Source organism: Pyxicephalus adspersus, chromosome 1 (assembly GCF_032062135.1).
Source record: "Pyxicephalus adspersus chromosome 1, UCB_Pads_2.0, whole genome shotgun sequence".
In the NCBI taxonomy this organism is placed as follows: domain Eukaryota; kingdom Metazoa; phylum Chordata; class Amphibia; order Anura; family Pyxicephalidae; genus Pyxicephalus; species Pyxicephalus adspersus.
The window spans coordinates 94637539-94655888 of NC_092858.1; the positions used below are offsets into that span (position 1 = coordinate 94637539).

At 37.0% G+C, this 18350-nt stretch overlaps 1 pseudogene; it reads right to left on the bottom strand.

Moving 5' to 3' along the window:
- Nucleotides 1–15025: 15025 nt before the first annotated feature.
- Nucleotides 15026–17095, bottom strand: LOC140328573 (uncharacterized; annotated as a pseudogene).
- Nucleotides 17096–18350: the final 1255 nt, after the last annotated feature.

Here is an 18350-nt window from a genome sequence, read left to right on the forward strand (position 1 = left end):
AGGCAATTACATTTTCCTAACCTATGTTGGCTTTTCAAACATATCCATCTACTGCAATCACATATATGCCATATACATTCTAACTAAAGTACAGGGAAGAAATGACAATTTATGTGTATGGGGATGATTACTTTCACTATTAAACTTTACTAGTTTACATATTAACTCATTCTTCCGGCTTAGTGTTTATTTTTATTCACATAATAACTCTGCACCCATACTGACTCCCCTCTGAAGCCAAACGTTTGGACAAACCGCAGAAATGTCTCTGACTAGGAAAAAATATTTTTAACTTTTCTTATAAACACAAGTTAATAAATCAGGAGTGGAGATACACAATGTGCTACACTATATAAACTTTCTGGAACTCCATCAGTGACATGACTGTCACATGTTCTTTCTTCCTGTTTTTTTTAGGTAACAGAACAACATTTAGCATTTCTAGGCGTGCTGATAAACTTCCCCTAATAGAGTAGATGCAGAAAAATAAAACAATGCTATCATTTCTGAATTTAAAGTAATTGTATCTTAAGTATCTTAGACAAAAAATCCCCTCTTCTAATTGGTGATGAATGAAGTGAGTATAATAATTGTACATAAGTGTCTTTCTGCCCAGTATATAGTTTATATGGCTGCAGAATCAGTGGAAGAAAGATTCAAATCAGCTCTAGAAAAGCTGTTGTAAAGGGAAGGCATGCAAAGTATTCTCTGTGGACTGATCTGCATCCTGTACATTTTGAACACCAAAAAAAGTAAAAAAAACAGGAAAAAATAATTGATACCTTTATTATATACAATATTCATACACTAGAGTGGCCAGCCCCTGATCACCAATCTTACTCAGTGTAGGTAATGTCGATATCAATCAGAAGCACTAGAGCTTCCTAAAATAGTGTCTATAATCTTGTGCGAATACGCTTCTGTGTGGATATAGTTAATGGTGTTTTATATTTTGGGGGAAGGTAACCAACTACTGTTCAGAAACATACAACCAGCTTTATCCTTTCCTGGTTACATTCCCAATCTATGGGCTAATAACAGCATTGGTAAGACTGGGAGCCCCTTCTGTTGATCTTTTGGGTGCACATATAGGTATCTGGCTTAAAACATCCTATGTAATGTGTAATTCCCCTCTTTACTTTGCTCTGCCTTTACCTTTTTTTTTGCCTTTGTTACCAGGCTAGTCCCTGTGCTCACATAAATACCTGATGAAGGCTTTGATCCTTCTTTGTGCTATCCAAATTAAATAAAACAATTTTTATTAGTTCCAAGTGTAAAGTTGTATAAGTGTTCAGAACATATACCAGCAGATGTCTTCGTATGGTACTTTGGGCACATTCCACAGTGCTATGTCATATGAATTGTCTGTATACTCACACTGGAGAACACTCTGTCTCACAGTAGTGTGACTAATCACCGAAGATGATGGTTTATATTTAATGCTACGTGCCTTTGTGCAGTATGGCATTTATCCAGCAGACTTTTCCAATGCTGTAACCAAATGCAATGTATCCATATCACATGCCTTTCTGCAGAGTGGTGCCTAGAGCTAAGTTCAGACTAGAGTTTTTTTCCAAGTAGTACCACTGTGGTTGGCCGCTTTAGCTTGCGGTAGCATTGCTGTGCGTTGGAGTGGTTAACCGACCCAACCGCCTACAATAATTCCATAATTTCCTATGGAAATTAGAAAAAAAAAAACCCAAAACACATGCCTGCACAAGTGCATTAACGCTTAGCAGTTACCACCTGTTACTGCTCCTGTGTGGCTGCAAGTTGCCGATAAGTGCTAGGAATGGTAAACTCCATGTTTTTTCATCACTAGTTTAAACTTAGCCTAAGGCTTAAAATTAGCAGCATACTGTATATGGCAGCTTGGATATACTTGTGATATTGCAGGATCTTTGGAAAGGTATGTGTTCTTCTAATGCTGCTGGTGTTTGTTTTCTTGTGTACTTCCACAAAAAATACCATAGAGCAAAAGGTTCAAACATACTAAAAAAATGGCACATCTCAGGTCTGACCTTAATGGAGAATGTTGCACTATTCCCAAAATATTATCTGAATTGTACCCACCATTAGAATGATGGTTTAGTGAACAAGGACCATTTACAAATATACAATTTATATCTTTGGACAATAGCTGAGAACTGGGCCCTATTGTGCAGTGGCAAGGAGGTAACAACTATTCCTGCCCTTCTCTTTTCAAAAGAGAATGGAACTGGTGTACTCCCAAGCTACCCCCAGGGTCACATTCCTGTAAATTTCATGTTGCTGGAGGAATGAACTTTACAGAGGTTGGGCAGTAGGGTGGCAGCTTTGAAACTCTGTTGGTGGCTGTTGGTGAAGGAGATAGCTCCTGCTTGTAAGCCCCATCTGCTATTTGTTTAGTCAAAGCAGCTACTAAGAGTTTTGAGAGGGGATACATCTAGAAATGTCTTCACAAGAGGCAATCTCTAGTCAGAATACTGTCTCAAAATATCATCTCATTCAAATATGTAATAATGCGCACATCTGTAGACCTAGGCTCATGTGCAGCCATGTGCGCTCATATGTGTGCGCCAGTCCATGCACATGAGTGTAGGCATACCACGGAACTGGCACCACCACAGATCCATATGGCCAATGACAGTACTGACACATAAAAGTTTCAGCTATAAGGTCTGTAACTTCTGACTCTGCAAACCTGTATACCTGAATCTGTTGCTGCTTACTTGTTGCTGACCAGACTTGTCTCCTAACTATGGCTTGTTCCTGTTTACCTAGCTTGTTTCTGGACAGCTGTTGCTGACAAAGATTGTTGACTATGGCTGTTGTTCTGCCCATTGTGAAGTACACCTGTGGCTTGTATCTGTCCAGGACTGTGGGCACTGTTAGGAAAGTGTTGGCTAGAGGTGCAGGGGAGGCCCTCTCATTAATCCAACTTCTTACATACATTTTTCCATAACATTTTTCTAATGAACAATGATCCTTCTAATGCAGTACTTAACAATCTCGGGACATTTCCTTTACAATGTTGTGCCAGAGTAGCAGTCCCAGCAGATTAGCACTGAATTAGAAGAGTTGGAAATGCCCCTGTCTTGACATTGACGTTCCATCAATATTGCTGTGTTGTAAATTTCAGGTGTTGAACCCTACATATTACAGTTTTGGGTCTTTAAGTAATCCATTTCTTTAATATTCGTTATTTTAATCAACATCTTTACCAGGTGACTCTCAAGACAAAGTGTGATAAAGAATCAGCAGTTTTGTTGGTGCACCCAATGCTGCTCATGGACCAAAACTTAGCTGGGTTCACATATCCCAAGTGGGTTGTTATAAGTGTAGCTGTCATGTTTATGTCTTGATGTTTTTTTATGACAGCCCATATGATGACTAGTAACTTAAGTCTAAAAGGGCTTTAATTGGCTGGTTAATATTGAGTCCGTCTTCAACTTCTACTAGCATTACTAATGATCCTCCATGATATTTTTGGCTGAATAGTCTTCCATTCTATATAAACTGCCATTGGTAGTGTCAGAATAGCAAACTACTATATAATTAACAAATGCCAACAAAGGTGTAGCCCTCAGTTTTTCCTTTAATATACTAAGAATAGTTTCACTGGATGAAATTACTGCACCACCCTATGTTTTCCTATGACTTCAGGTGAGTTAGATTTGCCACATTGTCTTTATGTATTGGCTACAAGAGTAGTAATCACAGCACAAAGACTTATAAGTATGGTGTCACAGTCCATCAGATGGTTTTGCATTACCATAGTGTTTTATGGGTGGCACCAGCTGTTCTGGAGTGCAAATGCTCTTTTAAATCTGCTTTAGCATATACTCTTATATGTCACTCACTGGAAAGGTGAGTTATACCTTGCAGTGAGACTTCCTGTCCATCACTGCAGATCAGTGCTAGGAACAGAAGTTATAATAATTAAACTTGATCCCTATCCTTACTTTTCTTCTTTTACACTTGTAAAGAGACCTGCTCTACTGTGAATTTTCCCCCCTATCTCACCTTCAGCACAAGAAGCTGCAACAGGTATCCTGAATCTACCTATTTCAAGCCTGATGGCTTTTTAAGTTGATAGGAATCTGCATTTCCTTTTCAGTGATCCCTGATGTAATGGTGCTGTCTCATATGCCTGTGGTCATGAGTTCAAGACTGGCTAGTAATACTTTAGCTTATATTAGTTTAGCATTGCTGAAAGTAGTTCAAAATTATTCTCATATGCAATAGCACTGGTTTTCTTAACTGGAATACGTACAGTTTCATTGTTTCTGAACTTGCTATGCATTTTTTTTTAATTTCTGATAATTGCAAAAAAAAAAAATCCCAGTATTGCCTGTATACCATTTGATATACATATGGACAAGTTTTATTTTTTAAAGTTTTCTTTTATTTCTTCAAGTTGGAGCCAAAAGTTTTGTTTTCAAAAGGTTTGTCCTCCCACACATCTCCTGGAATAGTCTGTTTCACTAGTTAGAGGTATAGGCTTCCACAGCGACTGGCTCAGCACAATCCTGAGGTGGTTGCTTGGCAAGAAGACCTATGATTAAAAATCACTGCTTGACTGCTGGATACAATCTGGCAAGTTATTCATTGCTGCAGAATCTTCTTGGGAATATGAATAGAGGACTAGAAAACTAATCTGTCAATGCTAGCAGGGAGAAATGCCAATGCATTCCTGAGATGTATGCGTGATCACTGGCAACCCCCTCTTCACTGACAGATTGCTGTGTTTCCTACAATTCTAGTATAATCAAGCTGAAAGTATGTGAAATATTACTTCAAGTCACATCACCACTACCTTACGGGGTTAGGTTGGTCTCACCGGAGCATTTTATAGTCTATTACAAAAAGAATTGAACTGATTATTCTTCGGTGTGAGATAGAAAAATGTCCTCATTACAGGATAAAATATAGTTCTACTTTCTAAAAAACTAGATTTCTAGTTTGTTATTTTCATAAATACAAAGGTCTGGTCTTTTAAAAATGAATTTGAGAAACTCTAAAGTTCCTTCTTTGTTGAGTTCCATATATATGCACTCAATGGACAGTTGTACCAATTCTTTAATAACATTATAACTGCTATGCCAATTTTGCAAAGTCTACACACAAGCTAATGTCAATCCTTTTTGTGTATTACCACTTGTATTCTCCTGGATCACATAACAAAAAAAAATACATTTTGGAAATGATCCATATCAGAAATGACTGGGGCAACAGCAAGAGAACAATGATGTTCCTAGTGGAGAACTTCTCTACATAATTTACCAGTCCTGGACTAATGCATTTTCTTTTCCATAAACTTCTGAGGGAAGAATCTTTGAGAATTAAGTGTTTTAGGGACAGCTCTCATATTCTGAGTTGTGCAATAATCAAGTACACATTTTTTTTTATTGCCAATCTCTAAAAAGTTGAAATCCTGTTGCTTTCCTACTAGGATCTTTCCCCTGAAATTTTGTAATCACTTTGTGCTTATGTTTACTGTTACTAAAAACAATTAGCTTTAAATCATTAGACAAGCATACTGCTCCAGAAGGCCTGGTCTGTTCTTTTATGATTTGTGGCAAACTGTAGTCTTGCGTTTATGTTCTTTTTAGTGAGAAACAGCTTTTTCTGAGCAAATCCCCTATGGCATTCCTATTATATAATTTTAGAGTTATTGGAGACTTGCAACATCAGGCAGTCTTTCATTGGGTTGAATTTGCTGGGCCAGCAAGTTTTGAAAAATATAGCAGCCATTTAAAAATTATTTTCTATACACTAGATTTATTAAGTTAAAATAATTTTGTGATCTGTTAAAATCCATAGCTAGATTCCTAAGTATCCAGAACCTTTCTTTTTAAAGGCCCTTGACTGGTATTTTTATCTTGGGATAATACTACCATTAGATGAGCCTAATTAAGAATTTTTAAAACAAAAGTTTTGTGAAAGCATTTTTTTACTAAAAAAAACTTGTTCACTTTCTCTAAAGCTAGGTACACACTTGCAATAATTATCGTTAGAAAACGAACGACTAACAATAATGCACAATTATGCACGATTATTATGAACGATCGTATTGTGTACAATTCTGTACATGTTGTAACGATACGATCGTTCAAATATAATGCACAAATAGTGTACACACGCTGGATATGATCATTTGAACGATTCAGGAAGTGACATGTAAAGTGTACTGTAAAGTGTACTGTAGAAATATCCACGTCACTGAACAGCTGTACACACAATAGATAGTGAACAATCGTCGCTCAATCAGATCCCCCGGGACAGTTGTTCATTTCCAGTGACAATCCTCGTTCGTCAGCTTTGTTGGTCAGTCGTTGTGCACTTTATATGTTAACGATTATCGGACGATCGGTCTTTATTGCAAGTGTGTATGCAGCTTAATGCATAGGGTCACTGAAGCACAACGTCATTGTAGCATAGAGTTCACGAGAACATAAAGGGTACCTGGAGTACATGGTCACTGGAGCAGTGGGTCACTGGAACACAGGGGGTTAATATTCAAAATGATAAATCTGGATTTATGTTAGATTATAAAAATGAAAATTGGGCCTGATTTAATAACGCTCTGCAAAGCTGGAGAAGATACACTTTCATCAGTGAAGTTGGGTGATCCAGCACACCTGGATTCAAAACATTTGCTAGCAAATTACTTTTACAAATTCATTCCAGGTTTGCTGGATCATGTAGCTTTAAAACTTATAATCAGAGACTGTTTGTACAACAGTTACTCTAACTGAATCCCCAATGTGAAAAATAAAATATGGATCTACAAATCTGGGATTGACCAGCAGCTAATAGTTTGAACCTTGTAAAATTATGAGCTGTAGATGTGAGAAACCAACCTTCAGATGGCATTCTCACAATGGCCCCTCATTATACAGGATTCCACCTAGTGAACAAAGACAGTGAGCACTATGGTAAGATTAGTTCCTTTGGAAGCAAGACCTCTGCAAGTGGATCAAACAGCAGCAAATGATAAAACCTAATAATGCTTCCAGTGATGAAACTCTCTATTATCTATTTTAAAGCTATAACAAATGAAATAGATTTCATACGTTTACTGTGCAACTCAGCAATCTTTGCAGTGTCAGTAGATTTAAAAGCTTGAAAAGCAGCTAACCCAGTTTAATGTACAGCTCTGTGTAATATGTTGGCGCTATAAAAATACTGTTTATTGTTATTAATAATAAAAATAGCAATAATAGTCTCCTTGCCCCCGGAGGAAAGGAGCCCAATTTAGAAAAAAAAATTTCAATGACATAGGTGTCATGATAAAATAAACCCTGCCATCAGAAACATAAAATACACTCCATCCTTGGTGGCAGTGGGATAAAATATGCCTTATCATTGATGCCAATGGGAGCAGGAAAAACTAATAATTGGTGTCATAGAACTAAAAGTATTTCCTTATTATTGACATGACATGAATGGTATTAATCTTGAGTTATTGTGGGATAAAATTAGTTCCATGTCTTGGTATGAACGACAACCTACAACCTATTGCTGTCAGTGGGTGAAAAATAATCCCCATTGTTGGTGTCAGTGGGACAGTGTTTTGCTCCATTTTGTTGGTGCCAGAGGGAGTAAAAACAAAAATCATCATGGATGTCAGTGGAAGTAAGATTAGTTATATAGTGGTATAGTGAAATTAAATAGACCTTCATCATTGGTGCCTGTTAGAGGAAAGTAACCCCCATCATTTGTTTCAGTGGTAGTTAAATTACACCATATTGTTGTCAACAAGATGAAATTGGATTCTTTATTTTTAAAATATAATTCCTTTATAGTTGGTGTCCTTGGAGAGGGGGGGGGGGGCAAAATAAGGACAGTCCTTAATAAAAGTTGAGGAATCCTTGATGTCAATGAGATACAAAAAAGCATCATATGATTGGTAACAGTACAAGGAAAATAAGAACCTTTTTTTTTCTCTGGGTTTTTTTTTTGGTTCCACAGTGGATCTCTTGAAATAAATAATTGCCTGGCTCTTGGGCTGCTGCTGCTTGTTTGCCTCCTTGTTCGATTTGAGTGCTGGTGCTTGTTCACCACTTGTGTATGTATACTGCTGCTGCTTTTGTACCCCCGTGTTCAGCTGCTTGCATCCACCCCCCTTCCCATCACGAGTGTTTACACCTTAAACAGTCATTTAAGCCATATAATCATATGGCTGACTGCAGTATCAGCACCAACACGTCAAGATGACTACTGGATTTTATGATCAATGTACCTTCAAGTAGAATTGGCTTCAGTTGTACCTTACCTGTTAGGAGTTTCAGCAATACCATCAAGGTAACCTAATCCCCCGAAGAAGCCCTGCGGGGCGAAATGGGTCGGTTTGGAAAGTGTTTTGCTGTAAACCTAACTCAAATGTACCACATAAGCACAATGTCATAAGACTAGCGCATCAATGTTAGCCTAGGGCTAAGGATAGATGGCTATTGTCTAGTTTTTTAGGATATTTCCACGTATACACAGACATTTTTTTTTCCCTTGAGGAGAAAAAATGTGATTGTTTTCCCATATTGTGACTGTTAACCAAGTGAAACCACAGTAAGCAGTTCCAATTATACACAAGTTCTTTTTTTCCCCATTAAGGAGTAAAAATTTGCCTTTTAACACTTTCACCTCTCACAGCTCCAGCATCATAGAAGTGTTAGGATAAGCAGAGAGGTGGTGTGTGCTGTTGCCCTAATACGCATGTAGCTTATTAGCACACTTTGTATTTAAAAGAATGATTTTTTTAATCACACACACATCCTTGAGAAAAAAAACAAATTAAAAAGTGGAAAATTTAGGTTGGGAAAAGTAGGTGAACAGGGGTATTTGAAGGAGTGGCATTCCTCACTAAACATACATCAGAGGAAACAAAGCCCCAGTGGCTGCTCCTGCAAGAATTACACAAGCCTGATAATGATAACACAGGGTAGTAAAAGCTATTTATTGCTACAGATAAAGAAAAAAAATAATGCTGAGACATGGTCTGGTGTGAAAGTTGGGGGTAAATGTTGGTAATAAATAGACATCAAACATTACCCTACCAATTAAAGCAAACACAGTAAAGAGTTCCAAAATAGCATCTGTTCTTTGGACCTCCATTTTTTAAAAGCTCAATTTATTCTCGTAACTGATAGTGATAGACTTGCCTGTGATTAGTTAGCCAGATGTTTGGTAAACTGTGTAAGTAAAAAGATTTTATTTGGTTTGGGATTGTTTGTTTAGTGCCTTTTAATGCAGCTTTAAGGGCAACATTGAAAATATAAAAAAAGCATGTTTTAGGATGCCTTAAAGCTTAAAGTGACACTGGCAGTGTATGTTTGGACGTGCACTCATTTTTTCTTTATATACATACATATATATATATATATATATATCACTGATAATATAATATACTGATAATATAACCTGATGCATTAATATTTTATAATTCACCTATAAAGCACCAACATAATATGCAACATTGTACATTTATTAGTGGCTTTAAATGACAGACAAATACTAACAATGACACCGGAGGAGGGGGAGGAGATGACCCTGCCCAAAAGAGCCTCCAATCTAGGAGGTGGGGGAAATTACAGTTCCTTTATTTGTGTCCATCATTGAAACAACACTCTCTGAACATCCTGTTAAATTTAGGCAGCATGAAAGTTTTTTTAACTTTATATCATTAACTATAACCAGTCGTCAGACTGTATGAAAAAGAATTACATTTGGTTACAAGGAAATTGGCACATTTTTAATTCCTTCTTACAGTAATTTAAAACTGTGGCTAATATTATCTAAATGAAAGCCTATACATTTGAATTTCCCTCATACGATATGCTTGATTGATAAATGAGTTTAAAAGGCTTGCAAAGCTTCTTGTCTGATAATCTGCTCAGGGCCAATATCGGTCGAAAATCTGGCGTGCGTACAGCGCTTGTCGTCCATTGTTCGAACAACCGACCTGGTGGATCCACGGATGATGAACGACAAACGATTGTAATGAAAGCGAAGGGGGAGAGCGCGCAGCGGGGTGCCGCTCCATCGTTCTCCCACGTGTGTACCCAGCTTAAGGCCAGAGATGCCAAAATGAGGTCAACAATGGCAGATTACACATCACAAATCATATATTGATCTCAATGACCTAAAATATTTAAATTGAAACCTTAATTGATCTGTTGTACAATTCTTTGAGACTAAAATGTAGGAATTGTCAATGGAAACCTAGGGCTAGATTTAGAATCATATTTAAAGTAAAAAACTGAAATCGCACAATGATTGAACTTGCATGAATTTCATCACAACAACTCAATAGTGCTCAGTAGTGTTATGGCCCCCACATGCCTGTTTGCCTTACTGACAGGGTCTGTGCATTCTTCCGATGGGGCAGCAGATGGTATTTTGGAGGATCTCCTTGCAGACCAGATTTAAGGCATAAGTGAGCTCCCAGAAAGTCTGTATTGCTACATGGCAGGGAAAGATGCACCGATAAGTAATGTCTCAGACACTCTTACTAGTTCTGTACTCGGATTTGGAGGTTCCCTAGTTATTTGGTAAAATCACCCGATTATCCACAATATACTGCCCAGAAGCGGAACACATATCACTCACAATATGCAGAGTTGCAGGACAAAGCAGTAATGACCAACAAAGAGTATCTAGAGCACGGAACTGACTAAAACACATTTGGGAAGACCCAGTTAAATGCCTCATGTACTCATGTAGCTTCAAAATTTGAGACAAATGTCCACCCTATTTTACATTTTATAGATGGGGTAATAAAAAAGAATCCTTGCTAGCTAAGTTGACAAAACCCCCGGGTTCAAAAAGATACATCCTTGTTGTAAAACACCCCAATCTATAAACCATGTCTGATGTTTACATCACTTATAAAAACAACATAGAATATGAGACTAGAAGGTCAGGCCTAAGTAGATGGTCTAAACACTTCCCAGAGCGTACTCCAAATAATATGCTATCAGACTTTCGCAGAGCATGGCTTGCCTTACTCCCCATTATGAATAAGGAAATGACCCTAAAATCTATCACTATGCTTACATATCACCACATCATTTCAGATGGAACTTAGCTCTTCAACACAGTGTGTGAAATGTGGAGCACTGGAGGCTGATTTATACCACATACTGTGGAACTGTCCTAAGGTAAATACTTTTGAAGGATGGGGGTATCCTACGCCCTCTGACATTTGTTGAATTATTTACCACTCAAATATGAAGAATCAAATATGCAGGGGGCGAGAGTCACCAGAGGTTGTAGTAAACTTCTGACAGTATTGTAACTGGTGGAAAAAAAAAACAATGGAAAATTCTCATATTGTTTTTGGAAAAACTATGTTTTGTATTTCAATTGTAATTGGTTGAAGCCACTTTGGCTAAGGATTCTTATGTTAATGTTTTTTTGAAGTATGGGAATCTTACATCAATATATTACCATTAGCAACCAGAAAGAGAATAGTGACCACATTGGAACATACTACATGTCTATCATCTATTGGATAATGACCCACAGTTCAGATTCTAGTAATGGTTCTCTGTTATTGTCTAATCTTCCTGTGCTTGTGCTATTACTATTCCCACTAAGAATTAATGTGATACCAACGTTTGTAACTATTGTTTTTCTTTAAGCAATGTTTTTTGCTCTTTTGTCCATTTTCTTTTTCTTGTATTTCTTATCCTTAAAAAAAAATGAAAATATATATTAAAAAAAAAAAGTCTCAGAATCCAGATCAGTGGTCTGTACAGCCAAGGACTTGGGGAGTCTTGAGGCCCCAGACCTGGTTAAATATTATGTAGCACCTGCTTTCCCTGATGGTGTTTGTGAGGAATATATGAAAAGCATATAAGACTAAGTATAGTCTCCTCCCATCTTCTATACTTATATCCATTATACACACCCCTTCACTACCCGATAGTTTAACTAGAAAATTGTGGCTTCCGTGGAGGGAAAGAGGGCTGTTTCATATTAGGCATATTTTACACCCGGTGGAGAAAAGACTACCCTCCTTTCAGGAATTACAAGACAAATTTAACCTCCCACAAACCTCCTTTTTTGCATACTTGGAGATAAGGCATTATGTCCTTTCCCTTCAACAATCGCCCAAATGTACTACATTCACCCCTTTTGAAAGGATTTGTGCCATCAGTCCTTATGCCAAAGGTCTTTTTTCGTCCATTTATCACCTCCTCCATGTGTTTGCACAGGGGGCTTCTGGCAAATTTGCCTATATGGGCACCTGGGAAGCCATTTTGGGCCATGCCCTAGATGGAGATGAATGGTCCAAGCTCTGGGAGGTGGCCAATAAAAGCTACATATGCACACTTTACAAAGAAAACTTGTACAAAATTTTGTTCCGGTGGTATCACACGCCGGATATGCTGCACAGGCTGTTCCCAGCTGCAGATCCTCTTTGCTTTTTAATCATCATTCTGGTAACCCCACCCCCCTTCTTATTGTCCTGCTTACACCCCACCTTTTTATTTTTTGTTAATGTTTTGTGTTTTGCATTTATCTTTTACTTTCTCACCATATGGGATTATACGGTTTGGTTTAAATTTTGCTGCTATTTTTTAAAAATGTTATTTGTATGATCCTTTTTGATGTACTGTTAATTATCTGGTATACTGTACACTATATTTATATCTTGTCTATTCTCTGTTTTTTTTTCTTGTATTGTTTGTATTGTATGAAAATTCTTAATAAAAACCCAGTTTCAAAAAAAAAAAAAAAGTCTCAGAAGATCTTGATTGGATTCAGGCCTAAGAAATGACAGTGTGTGTGTCTGTGTGTGTATCATCCAATACCTGACCTTACACTCTGGTCACATAAGGCCAGTCATTATCCTAATAAGTCCAATAATAAGTCTGAGGACTATGGCCCTGATTTATTAAAGCTCTCTAAGGCTGGAGAGGATAAACTTTCATCAATGAAGCTGGGTGATCCAGCAAACCTGAAATGGATCTGGTCCAGGATTGAAAACATTTGCTAAGAATTAGCTAATGACTTTTAGGAAATCCATTCCAGGTTTGCTAGATTACCCAGCTTTACTGATAAACGTGTATTCTGTTTAGGCTTGAAGAACTTGAAGAACAGTGTGGCAAAAACCAACTGAGCTGCACATTGCCACACTGTTAGTACAGGTCTCACTACAGAACATAGGACCCACACGCCACCCCAGAAAGTCTTTTTTTTTTAAAGAAACATTTATACTTATAGTCTGCTGGAGGTCATTATGTAGGGCTTTGGTAGGGTTCCTCCTGTGATGGAGTGTATGGATGTGTTATCCAGTATGATCTGAACTACTTGCGCAACATGAAGGCCCTGCAGCTACCTCCTCATGCTACTGCACAATACCAACCTAGAGCTCAGAATGATAAAAAAAAAAATATGGAAGAAGAGAGAAATGGTCTATGGTAAAACTATTGCCTTTTTGGGGGTTAGTTTGCTGTTGCCCCTTCTATCCACCGCAGTTGCTTTCATTTGCACCAAAGCAGATATAACACAATTTCACAATCACTTACTATTGCAACCTCGACAGATTGATATCCCTGAAGTTTAATCAACTTGGTATGTTAATGGAGTGCTCCCTTAATAGATTTAAGCAACGTATATTCCCTTCATGCAAAGTCATGTTGCCTTTGAATTTTGCTTATAAGAATATTAAACATTTACAGCCCAGATCTAGGAAAATGGTGTGCTTGGCCCAATCCCTAACCACGTCCCCCCAAGCTATTCATGGTTTTAAAAAAATCTTGCCAACAGTAATGCCCCATAGCGAAGTTGGCTCCAACCTTTAAAAGTGGTCTTCATTAAACTTAACTACCTTGGAACACCTAATGCCAAAACAAATTTGAAAACAAAGAAGAAACTCCTTAACATTAATCTGAGGAATTTAAAATGTTCACCTTGGATAAGTGGTACCACGTACCTCTGCCACAAAGGCATGGGCGGCTATCTGAGGACCCCTTATAAAAGAGTTATACAGATTCCAGTAAGCTGCCTTCTATACTATCACAAACATTTGAGATTTGTGGGACTAGGGTCCTATCCTTTAACATAAGAAAAATTGCCACCTCTATTTCTAACTAGCTTGGCTCCAAGCCTGAAAAAGGATCTTTTTAATAAACAGAAAATGTACAGCTCCAAGCATGTTTAAATGACTTGTGCATTAACTGATTATAAATGGAATGTTGCCATAAGGCCCCTGCCCCCTCACTCCAGAACTTATGATGACAATTCTATCTTCATAGACTTTGTAATTAACTATGGGCAAAAAAGTTCAAATAATTCCATAAAAAAATTCTTTACAAAAAACTTCTCATTTTTACTTATTTCAATGCATGGCCTAATGGAAGTGTAAAAAGAACACATTGATCTAAATATACATTTCCCCATCTATTTTAACATGGGCAACACCTTGGAAAAAATGTTATGGTCTTCAGAGAACCCTGCTATAAATAATTTATCCCCTGCTCAAACTACAATAAACTGACCTGGGAGTCACAAAACGCTTATTGCCCAAGGTGCCCTAGTTTAGAAACACTGATCTAGAAAAATAAACATTTTACAGAGGATGTTCAACTTGAAAATTAAAAGTTCAGTGCATGTACTAAAACAAACAAAATCTTTGCACACAATTTTATATTCATTCTTGCATCTGACTAGATAATTAAAGTGAAAAAATATTTACCTCGATTACTAATAAACATTCACTTTGCAAACCCCATGGTTATATTCAAGCAAGGAAATAATCAATTAATACAGTAACTAAAATACAACTTTATTTAACAATTTATTAGTTTTTAATAAATAGACATAACATGTTGACAATTTTTAACCAATAAATTAATGGATCATATAAAATCAACATGTATTTTACCTTAAATAATGTACATCAACAACACAAATAAATTGATTTAGGTTTTTATCTTCAAATAAGTGTGATGGTTGTGCTCAGATTTTCCCAAAGTCCAAATAAAAGTGTTGTATGCAAGTGTTCAACTAAGTCATATAGCCCATTTAATTTTTTTTATCTACAAATTGTGATGTTTGTGCCCAGACTTGCCCAAATTCCAAAATAAAGAGGCTGTGTAAAATATTAGCGGAATGTGTGCAAGTGTTTAATTGGGTCAAATAGCTGATAAAAAGACACAAGTCCACCTTCATAATCCAAGTAAATACCAAGTTCATGTGTAAAATGATATAACTCTTCTTGTTCATCATCATGTTCTGCATAAAGTTGATCCCATAAATCACTCCAGCTTATGCACCAGGATTTATCACTTTTGCCAAGCTGGGAAAAATTTCCACTGTTATAGGTCACACCTACAGCCCAATCACCATCTTCACTAGCTTTGATTTCCCAGTAATGTTTTCCTGAAGTGATCCTTTTGGTGCTTAAAACCTGCTGGGAATAGAATTTCTCTGGAAGATAAGGTCGCACCTTATTTTTGTAGTAAGAATCTGTTGCTTCTTTAAAGTCATAAGATAAGAGTAATTATGGGGTCTGCTGTATTAACATTCCTCCTTTACTGAAGGAATTATGTTCATTAGTCTACACAGAGCATTCATAGTGGTCACAGTGATCATCTCCTCATTTATTTTGTCAACACAAATTCTAATTTGTTTCACATCAGTATCAAAATTGGCTTGTTTCAGAAGAGCTAGGTTATCTGCATTTTTACAAGTCTGCTGTTTTCCTGAAGTGATCCTTTTGGTGCTTAAAACCTGCTGGGAATAGAATTTCTCTGGAAGATAAGGTCGCACCTTATTTTTGTAGTAAGAATCTGTTGCTTCTTTAAAGTCATAAGATAAGAGTAATTATGGGGTCTGCTGTATTAACATTCCTCCTTTACTGAAGGAATTATGTTCATTAGTCTACACAGAGCATTCATAGTGGTCACAGTGATCATCTCCTCATTTATTTTGTCAACACAAATTCTAATTTGTTTCACATCAGTATCAAAATTGGCTTGTTTCAGAAGAGCTAGGTTATCTGCATTTTTACAAGTCTGCTGGATCTGGATTTTTCTTCTGTACAATTCATTTATGTCTGCATCAATCTCCTGGATTGTTTGGGAACATGACAATAATACCACCGTTGCCTGCTTGTTAATCTTAGCTAGCACACTATTTTCCAGGGTAATTAGTTCTTCTCTGATACCACCAAAGAGCTTTTTCTAGCATGCTTTTTTATAGTCTTCCACTTTGCAACGTAAGTTTTCATACTCCTCAGTTTGCATGGTTAGTTTCTTTCCAAACTCATACCATCCAAGTCTCTTTTTGTCACCTGCCTCACTTAGCAGTGCTAGATCATGTCCTTTATGTTCAAAATTCAAGGCCCACCAAGTACACAAAGGAGAAGAATCTTGAAAACAGAAATACTCTATCATTTCATTATGGTCAGGACATTTATGGTTCTCCATAGAAGTAGCATTAGTTAGTATATGGTTAGAGGATTGGCTGTTTTTTATGTTATGACAACACAAAAAGGCTTTACAGCACTCACAATTTTAACAGCAGGTTTTTTGGAAGTTATACAGGATGTACAAAAGCTGTTCTCTTCATCAGCATTTTGACAACTAGAAAGAAAGTATTCCACAATATTGGCCAGTTTTAGGTTCTTCTGCAGCACAGGGAGGCTTTTAAACTGCTGTCTGCATTCAGGACAAGTGTACATTCCAGAATTTCTTTGTCAATCCAAAACATTAACAATAAGTTCTCACAAAAGTTATGGCCACAGGTTAACATTACAGGATGTGTGTATATACCAAGGCAAATAGAACATTTTAGCTCTTCAGTTAAACCAGCTGATGCCATGTTTATATGCTGTGAAGGAGAGAATAAAAATATCACTACACAGTAAAAGTTGGAACATAACCTAATAACACACATCTTTGTTGGGAAGTATAAAGATGTTGGGGCCAGTAGTAGGTAGTCATATTCAGCTGGATTTGTTGTAGTAATGTTGAAGACCTTTCATTGCATTTGAAGCCACTTCATCACTTCTACCCGTGTAAGGAAAATACCCCAGAATTACACACATTACACACAAAAACCTTATTCTAACCAACACAGATTGTGACAGAGCAGATGTTGATTGTCCAAAACCATCTGCCATGCCTCATTCCATAGCCATTGGATTGGAAGGTGTTGTGTGGTGTAGATAAAAATGTTGGGTTATCATCCTTACACTGTCAGAGCTGATGAGAAAACTTGGAAAACCACAAAATGTCTTAACTACAAGAACAATTCACCAGAACATGACCAGCTACTACTTGTAGATAATGATAATATACATACACATAATGTATACCGGTATATTGGAATCTTCACAGACAATAATACTCAACACTTATTGTAAACTTGCTAGAAAGTTTGACTACGCAAAAACAGCCAATTCCTTAGCACAGCTTTCTTCTTCATAGTTCATAGTACAATTCTCTTCTATGTGTCCACAACTACTGTCTACGATGGCCCAGCTTCATATGAGTGAAAGCTCCAAGTCAACTTACTTCACACCCAAAATTATAGCACCCAGTATCAGCCTAAAAAAAAGGAGCATTTTATAGGTAATAAAACAAATTACAAATGCAAATTTAATCACATGGAATATTGTGGAAATGAAGGGTCTTTTTAAAGTAGAAAATAACTGTTGAAGAAAGAAGCATAGAGGACAGCAATAACTACAAACAATGCCTTGTGTATTGTTATTTTATGGTCGGCACTTTTTTTTTACCACCTAAGGTTCTATGAAGGCTTATCAAATTATAGAAGACTTTCAATATTTGTGAACCTATTTACATTATACTATGCATTTCGGAGACCCTATTGAAATGACAGGTAATGTCCAGGAAAATTTGCAATGGCTCATGTTGGATCATGCAGTCCCATCACATATGACTTAAGTTCAAGAGTCCTGGCAACACCACTTTACTATATCCCACTTGGCATGCACTTTATGCTTGGTGTAAAGAAAGGTTGTAAAACACAGCCAATATTCATGCAAGTCCTCTAAAACCTACAAAAAGGATGGTATGAAAAACTCATTAAGAACTCCAGAAAAGGCCCCATATGTAGTCATACAAAATGAATAACCCTAAAAGAAGAAGTGTATAATTTGTTCTTGATTATACTACATAGAAAGAATAAAGCTGGTTGGCCAACATCCATTTTCTTTGAGTTTCAGAAAACAGCCAAGTCATTACATCCACCAAAGCAAAGCAAAGCAATTACACCCATGTCAGCCTGTGACACTTAAATAAACTCTTTAAATGCTGTTCCAATCTCCAATTAAATTGTTAGCACTGGTACAGCTCAAAAACAGAACAGATATCCTAAACAGCATATCATGT